Source organism: Heptranchias perlo, unplaced genomic scaffold (genome assembly GCF_035084215.1).
Source record: "Heptranchias perlo isolate sHepPer1 unplaced genomic scaffold, sHepPer1.hap1 HAP1_SCAFFOLD_240, whole genome shotgun sequence".
NCBI lineage: Eukaryota > Metazoa > Chordata > Chondrichthyes > Hexanchiformes > Hexanchidae > Heptranchias > Heptranchias perlo.
In genome coordinates this window covers 48,321-56,628 of record NW_027139252.1, presented here as the reverse complement: position 1 = coordinate 56,628, position 8,308 = coordinate 48,321, and the positions used below count along the sequence as shown (strand labels likewise).

General features: G+C 43.1%; 1 non-coding gene across 1 annotated transcript; it reads left to right on the top strand.

The window, feature by feature from the left end:
* Positions 1-7,603: 7,603 nt before the first annotated feature.
* On the top strand, positions 7,604-7,695 carry trnar-ucu (transfer RNA arginine (anticodon UCU)). The gene is given in 2 exon segments: positions 7,604-7,640; positions 7,660-7,695. It is a non-coding gene; the product is annotated as a tRNA-Arg (tRNA).
* Positions 7,696-8,308: the final 613 nt, after the last annotated feature.

The following is an 8,308-nucleotide window of genomic DNA, read 5'->3' as shown; positions in this document are numbered from 1 at the left end:
CCCATGATCACAGTTTCCCTTTATTTCATTGTCTTGGAAGAAAATATAACCCCAGGAGGAATTGCCCCTCCTGTTCATTCTGCAATTCATATATAAACTTCGCACTTATATATACACACCCACAGTTCATATATAAATATCACACTCATATATACACACCCACAGTTCATATATAAACATCGCACTCATATATACACACCCACAGTTCATATATAAACATCGCACTCATATATACACACCCACAGTTCAAATATAAACATCGCACTCATATATACACACCCACAGTTCATATATAAACATCGAACTCATATATACACACCCACAATTCATATGTGAACATCACACTCATATATGGACTCCCACACTTTATAAAACAACTCTTACGACACGTCCTGTTTTGTATTTTCAGCGTTAAATTTGCTGAAGTCCGGCAAAGGGGGCGCGATATCGGTCCTGCCGGTGAATGCTGCTTCAACGGATGTGTCGGTGTCCAAGGGATTGGAAAGCTCTTGTGTCACACGAAGTGTCTGAAAGGCCCGGATACACACGAAGGTTATCAGTGCGGTGCCCACACCTCGTGCTGCAATGTTAGCGAGCCTGACATCAACTTAAAAGGCGGCTTGTTGTAAACACGTTGTGGTCACAGTTTCTTTTTGTACATCACTGAACTTCAGTCGTTCCAAATACAATGTTTTCTTTGCTGCTTCACAATAAACAATATCTTATTATAAAGTTTCGCTCATTGGTTCCTCAGTGACAGAGGGAGAATTGTCCAAAACTCCTCATTTACTTCATTGTTCATTCAGAATCAGACCACGGATTGACACAGAGACATAAACACAGCGGGAGATACGGAGTATCGGTAAACACAGCGAGAGATACAGAGTATCGGTCAACACAGCGAGAGATACAGAGTATCGGTAAACACAGCGAGAGATACAGAGTATCGGTGAACACAGCGAGAGATACAAAGTATCGGTAATCACAGCGAGAGATACAGAGTATCGGTAAACACAGCGAGAGATACGGAGTATCGGTAAATACAGCGTGAGATACAGAGTATCGGTAAACACAGCGAGAGATACAAAGTATCGGTAATCACAGCGAGAGATACAGAGTATCGGTAAACACAGCGAGAGATACAGAGTATCGGTAAACACAGCGAGAGATACAGAGTATCGGTAAACACAGCGAGAGATACAGAGTATCGGTAAACACAGCGAGAGATACAGAGTATCGGTAAACACAGCGAGAGATACAGAGTATCGGTCAACACAGCGAGAGATACAGAGTATCGGTAAACACAGCGAGAGATACAGAGTATCGGTAAACACAGCGAGCGATACAGAGTATCGGTAATCACAGCGAGAGATACAGAGTATCGGTAAACACAGCGAGAGATACAGAGTATCGGTAAACACAGCGAGAGATACAGAGTATCATTAAACACAGCGAGAGATACAGAGTATCGGTAATCACAGCGAGAGATACAGAGTATTGGTAAACACAGCGAGAGATACAGACTATCGGTAAACACAGCGAGTGATACAGAGTATCGGTAAACACAGCGAGAGATACAGAGTATCGGTAAACACAGCGAGAGATACAGAGTATCGGTAAACACAGCGAGAGATACAGAGTATCGGTAATCACAGCGAGAGATACAGAGTATCGTTAAACACAGCGAGAGATACAGAGTATCGGTAAACACAGAGAGATACAGAGTATCGGTAAACACAGCGAGAGATACAGAGTATCGGTAAACACAGCGGGAGATACAGAGTATCGGTAAACACAGCGAGAGATACAGAGTATCGGTAAACACAGCGAGAGATACAGAGTATCGGTAAACACAGCGGGAGATACAGAGTATCGGTAAACACAGCGAAATGGATAAGAGAAATAGAAAAATATAAACTGCCTCAAACGCTAACAGACAGTGAGAGGTAGATATCAGGAAGAGGAGGTGGGGTCGTTGCAGCTTAATTTGTCTCCTTAATTTGCAAAAGCTGGGCAAATTGCCTTTTTCGTAACAAGAGGTCCTCGGTTCGATTCCAAGCGGTGCCTTTTTATTCTATCTGATATTTAGCCCATTTGTGAATAAAACAACAAAGGAACACAGAGCGGTATTTGTATTAATTCCGGATCCAACAAGGAAAGGTCTGCTGAACTGTAACGCGGAAGTGCTCGTTCTTTGTACAGACGGACCTCTCACTGAAGGAGCAAGCATTTGAGCTTGACAAATCATAGAATCGTTGGAGTATAGAATGAGGCCATTCGGCCCATCGAGTCTGTGCCGTCACTTTGTAAGAGCAATCCAGTTGGTCCCATTCCCTCGCTCTTTCCCCGTAGCCCTGCAATGTTTTCCCTTCTACTATTTATCCAATTCCCTTTTGAAAGACACGATTAAATCTGTTTCCACCGCCCTTTCAGGCAGTGCATTCCAGATCAGAACATCTCGCTGCTTATTTTTTTTCCTCATGTCGCCTTTGGTTCTTTTGCCAATCACCTTAAATCTGTGTCCCCTGGTTCCCGATCCTTCCGCCAATGGGAACAGTTTCTCCGTATTCACTTTATCTGAACCCGTCATGATTTTGAACACTTCCATCAAATCTCCTCTCAACCTTCTCTGTTCCAAGGAGAACAACCCGAGCTTCTCCAGTCTATTCACGTAACTGAAGTCACTAATCCTTGGAACCATTTCTGCACCCTCTTTTCTGCATCTTTTCTGCACCCTCTCTGAGGCCTTCACATCCTTCCTAAACTGCGGTGCCCAGAATTAGACACAATGCTCCAGTTGTGGCCGAACCAGTGTTTTATATAGCTTCAGCAAAACTCCTTGCTTTTGTGCTCTATGCCTCTATTGATAAAGCCCCGGATTCAGTATCCTTTTTAAACGCTTGCGCAATCTCTCCTGCCATCTTCAAAGATTTGTGCACATATACCACCAGGTGTCTCTGTTCCTGCACCCCCTTTAGAATTGTACCATTTAGTTTATTTTGCATCTCCTCGTTCTTCCTTCCAAAATGTATCATTTCGCACTTCTCTGCATTAAACTTCATCTGTTATGTGTCCGTCCATTCCACCAGCCTGTCTGTGTCCTCTTGAAGTATATTACTATCCTCCTTACTGTTTACTGCACTTCTAAGTTTTGTGTTATCTGCAAATTTTGAAATTGTGCCATGTACACCCAAGTCCAATCATTAATATAAATCAAAAAAAGCAGCGGTCCTAGTACCGACCCCTGGGGAACACCACTGTATACCTCCCTGTAGTCCAAAAAACAACCGTTCACCACTACAGTCTGTTTCCCATCAGTTAGCGAATTCGCATGCAAGCAGCCACTGCCCCAATTTGTTCCAATGGCTTCAATTTTGCTGACAAGCTTATTACTGGACTATTCCAATGGTCTCCTGGCTCGCCTCCCATCTTCTACCCTCCATAAACCTGAGCTCATCCAAGACTCTGCTGCCCCTATCCTAACTCGCACCAAGTCCTGTTCTCCCATCTCCCCTGTGATCACTGACCAACATTGGCTCCCGGTCACGGAACGCCTCGATTTTAAAATCCTCATCCCTGTTTTCAAATCCCTCCATCTCTTCGCCCCTCCCTATCTCTGTAACCTCCTCCAGCCCTACAATTCTCATCCTTGTTTTCAAATCCCTCCATCTCTTCGCCCCTCCCTATCTCTGTAACCTCCTCCAGCCCTACAATTCTCATCCTTGTTTTCAAATCCCTCCATCTCTTCGCCCCTCCCTGTCTCTGTAACCTCCTCCAGCCCTACAACACTTAACACTCCTCAATTCTTCCTTCTTTTGCATCCCCGATTTTAATCGCTCCACCATTGGCGGCCGTGCCTTCGCTGCCTCGGCCCTAAGCTCTTGATTTCCCTCCCTAAACCTCTCCACCTCTCTACCTCTTTCTCCTCGTTTAAGATGCTCCTTAAAACCTAATTCTTTAACCAAGCTTTTGTTCATCTGTCTTAATACCTCCTTATGTGGCTCAGTGTGAAATTGTGTTTGATAGTCGCTCCTGTGAGTCGCCTTGTGTCGTTTCAGTATGTTAAAGGCGCGAAATAAATGCAAGTTGTTGTTGTTTTGTTGTTGTTGTTGTGCGGCACTTTATCAACCGCATTGCCCTCATCAACCCCTCTCTATTACCTCATCAAAAAACTTAATCATGTTAGTTAAACACAATTTGCCTTTAACAAATCCATGCTGGCTTTCCTTTATTAATCCACACTTGCCCAAGTGACGATTCATTTTGGCCCGGACCATCGTTTATAAAACCTTCCCCACCACCGAGTTTAATTTTACTGGCCTGTAGTTGTTGGGTTTTTCCTTACACCCTATTTTAACAAGGTTCTAACATTTGTAATCATCCAGGTCTCTGGCATCAGCCCTGCATGTAAGGCGGATTGGAAGATTATGACCAGGACCTCTGAAATTTCCACCCTTACTTCCCTCAGCAACCTTGAAAGCGTCCCATCCGGACCGGGTGAATGATCAACTTTAAGCATAGCCAGCCTTTCAAGTGCCTCCTCTGTATCAATTTTCACCACATCCAGTGTCTCAACTACCTCCCTTTTTACTGTGACTTTGGCAGCATCTTCTTCCTCGGTAGAGACAGATGCAAAGTACTCTTCTAGTGCCTCAGTCATGCTCTCTGCCTCCATGCGTAGATCTTCTTTTTGGTCCCTAATCGGCCCCACCCTTCCTCTTATGAACCTTTCATTATTTAAATGCCTGTAGAAGACTTTTGGATTACCTTTTATGTTAGCCGCCAATCTATGTTCATACTCTCTCTTTGCCCCTCTTATTTATCTTTTCACTGTACTTCCTATTTTCAGCCTGGTTCTCACTTGTGTTGTCAAACTGATATCTATCATAAACCCCCTTTATCTGCTTCATTTAAACCCCTATCTCTTTTGTCATCCAGGGAGCTCTGGCTTTAGGTGCCCTGCCTTCCCCCCTCCTGGGAATCTACATAGACTGTACCCAAAACATGTCCTCTTTAAAGGCCACCCATTGTTCGATTACATTTTAGCCTGCCAATCTTTGATTCCAATTTACACGGGCCAGGTACGTTCTCAACCCACTAAAATTGGCCCTTCTCCTATCAAGCATTTTACTCAAAATAGCTCCTTCTCCTTTTGCATAACTAATCTAAACCTTATGATACTACGATCACCGTTCCCTAAATATGACACTGACACTTGCTCCACTTGATCCACCTCATTCCCCAGAACCAGATCCTCCAATGCCTCCTTCCTCGTATCATTATGTGTTAATATTAACACTTGTGACGTATTTGAATATTTGTTATATTTAATGTAAGATATTTGACCTGCGAATGTGTCCAAAACATGTTTTGAGGATAATGCTCCAGAGGGCTTATTTTACAAACTTCTTTACCTACAACCAGCAACCAATCTCCATTAAAGGTTGTGAAGTGAAGCTGGTTTCAGAGCAGTTTTCGGCGTTCAGCTTTTGTCCGCAATGCGCAATTAGTAGAAACTCAGTTAAAATGCATCTAAGTATCAATGAGAATGTCAGGCACAGTACAGTTGGGATGGAACCGTCTCTTATAATAATTTCAAAATGTAATAGATTATAAAGTGAAAAAGCCAATCCAATCTCTCAGTCTCTCTGTCACTTTCTCGGTGAGTGAACGCAAACCAGCAGAAGAAGCCAAAACAAAGAACTGAGCAGTTTTGTTTGTTTCCTTTTCCTTCGGGCGAGTACAGTTGAAGAGAATGATTTCTGTTTCCTGCTGGACACATAACTGGAATGAGCAGTGGATCTGGTTCCCATGGTACCCAGTGAAATATCCACGTTTATATCTCCCATTTACACTGATACCTTCCTTCCTCACTAATTATAGGAAACTTTTGGTCAGGTTCAATCACACTTCAGAAGACCAGAAGCGCAAAGGAAGGTCGACACCTCATGGTGACGTAACCTGCAGGCGAGAGAGGTTTGCAGGTTTACCTGGAGCTGTAAATATATAAACTCCTTCCAATGTACAAACTCCCCTCACCAACAGTAATTCAATTCCAACTGATCTGAGACTTTGGTCATTTATGGTGATTATACTTTGTGGAGTTAAAGCAGCATTAAAATCCGTTGTGTGTTATATACATAGCCGTTCAGTCAATATAAAACATTGTCATCCGACCGACCATGAGCAATGCCACAGGGGGTATGTTAGGTTACGGACAGTTCCGCCTCCAGCAGTTGTTCTCTCGGTCACACATCCGGCATCACCTCTCGGTCTCACACTTCAGAGTCACGCCTGAATATAACCACATTTCTGCTTCAGACTTTTATCTGGAGGTCAACAAATCACAAGTCAAGAGGAAGGGAACAAACAAATCAAATATTTAAGAATGTTAACAGATAGAAAATTCACCATAAATGCCTGAGAAAAAATGAAGCAAACGGATCAAGATGAACAATTAACAAAAGGTAACAATTAAAGAAAGGAGAAGGGGAACTGATCATATCGCCCCAAATAGTTTTTGAAAAATCCTTTTGGTTTTTATCTTAGTTTCTCCGTTAAGTTGGGGACGAACATCTAGAAATATTTTTTGTGCCATCATAAAGACAATTAGAATACAAATTTCACAAAATAGGCCTTAATCTTACTTATACGATAGCGTGTTATTTGTTTGTAAAATCTGCAATTGTTTTACCATTCTTTAAGTTTAGAGGGATGCTCTGAATATATGTTCTACATTGAAACGTAAGTGGATTAATAAAATAAAATGTGGAAGTTTGTCGAAGAACACGAAGAGCTGCTTTTCCATGTTGGATATCGCGATATAGTTATTTACGCAACTGTCATTTGTGAAATGATGGAATGTATTTATTTCTATATCTGTACCGGTAAGGAAATCCCCACTGGATCATTTCCAGGAAACAGTCAAGTACTTAAATTAGTTTGTCAAACCCAAAACACCCGTTGGGATTTGCTGATTGAAAATTTGAATGGAAATCGAGACCGTCACAAAGCATTGGAACAAATATACCCGCTGAGGTTTCGGGGTTGTTACTGATTTATTTCTATCACTGAGTAACCTATTTTAAACAGGATGAAGGTACAAATCTAATGATAAGAGTCTGGGTTGGAGAAGGAACAGATGAAAGTATCAAATTTAATTACACTGATTCCACAAACACTGCACACCACATCCCTTAAACATTGTAAACTCTTTCTACATAAAACTGGAGAGGGTGTCAATAGAAAGTAACAGAACAAAAAGCTCATTAATGTATCAAATTTAATTTTGATATTGTTGCACAAACACTGAACATCCCATCGCTAAAACACTGTCCCGATCTAAAATCAGTCGGCAGGACCCTGAGACACAGTGAAAATGCTGTGATTTCAACCTGGTTCAAAACACGCAGCCTTCTGATGTGGAGTCAGACGCGACTGTTCTTGCACCAGGCCCACAACAAGCGGCTGGAGCCGGATCCATTGGAGGGCGATCGGTGCAGACTGCCGCCCCGGCTCTCGGAATGTGAGAGGCGGAAAGAGGAGCAGCCTGACCGCCTCAACCACAGCACAGGATCCCCGCTCTCCCTCACGTTGCATAACTGACTCTGTGGCGCAATGGATAGCGTGTTGGACTTCTACTTAATAATCGGAGGGGACATTCAAAGGTTGTGGGTTCGAGTCCCACCAGAGTTGGATTTTAGTTCACGGATCAGGAGCTGGGAAGTGAAATTTTGCAGCAAAACCGCGCAAACTCTCTCAAGGAGGAGACTCAACATCTGCTCAGACCGAAAGTCAATCTGCTGGACTTCCGGCTCTGTCAGACTGCATGTTCCTTCAGACAGGTTTCTCACTGGACACATGCATCCTGCTGCCGTGTGAGCATTGGTGCTGGAGGGGTAGAATTCTTGCTTGTAGTAATTCTATTCCTGTAAAACTAGCTCCTGAAGTGTAGGTTGGAAAGTATCCTGGCTGAGCGGTCGAAGGCGCTGGTTTAAAGTTCCAGTTAAATCCCACGATTTGTGGATGGTTCAAAATCATAGTTTGTGTCTCCAAAACCACAGCCTCCCTCCTGTAAACAAGGAATACTGAACATCTCATCTGCTATTACAACAGCGCAGACCGGAGGAACCACATGGCAATACAAATAAGTAGATGCATTTTGGAACAAACTGATTGTACCTTCAACTCCGGTCGAAATGTTCACAAGCAAAAGGATTGTTTGATCTCGGTGAGACTCGAATTAACAACCTCGGTATTTCCCGACCCTGTCCTGTCAGATAAGGACCGCGCACTGACCGATTGCGCC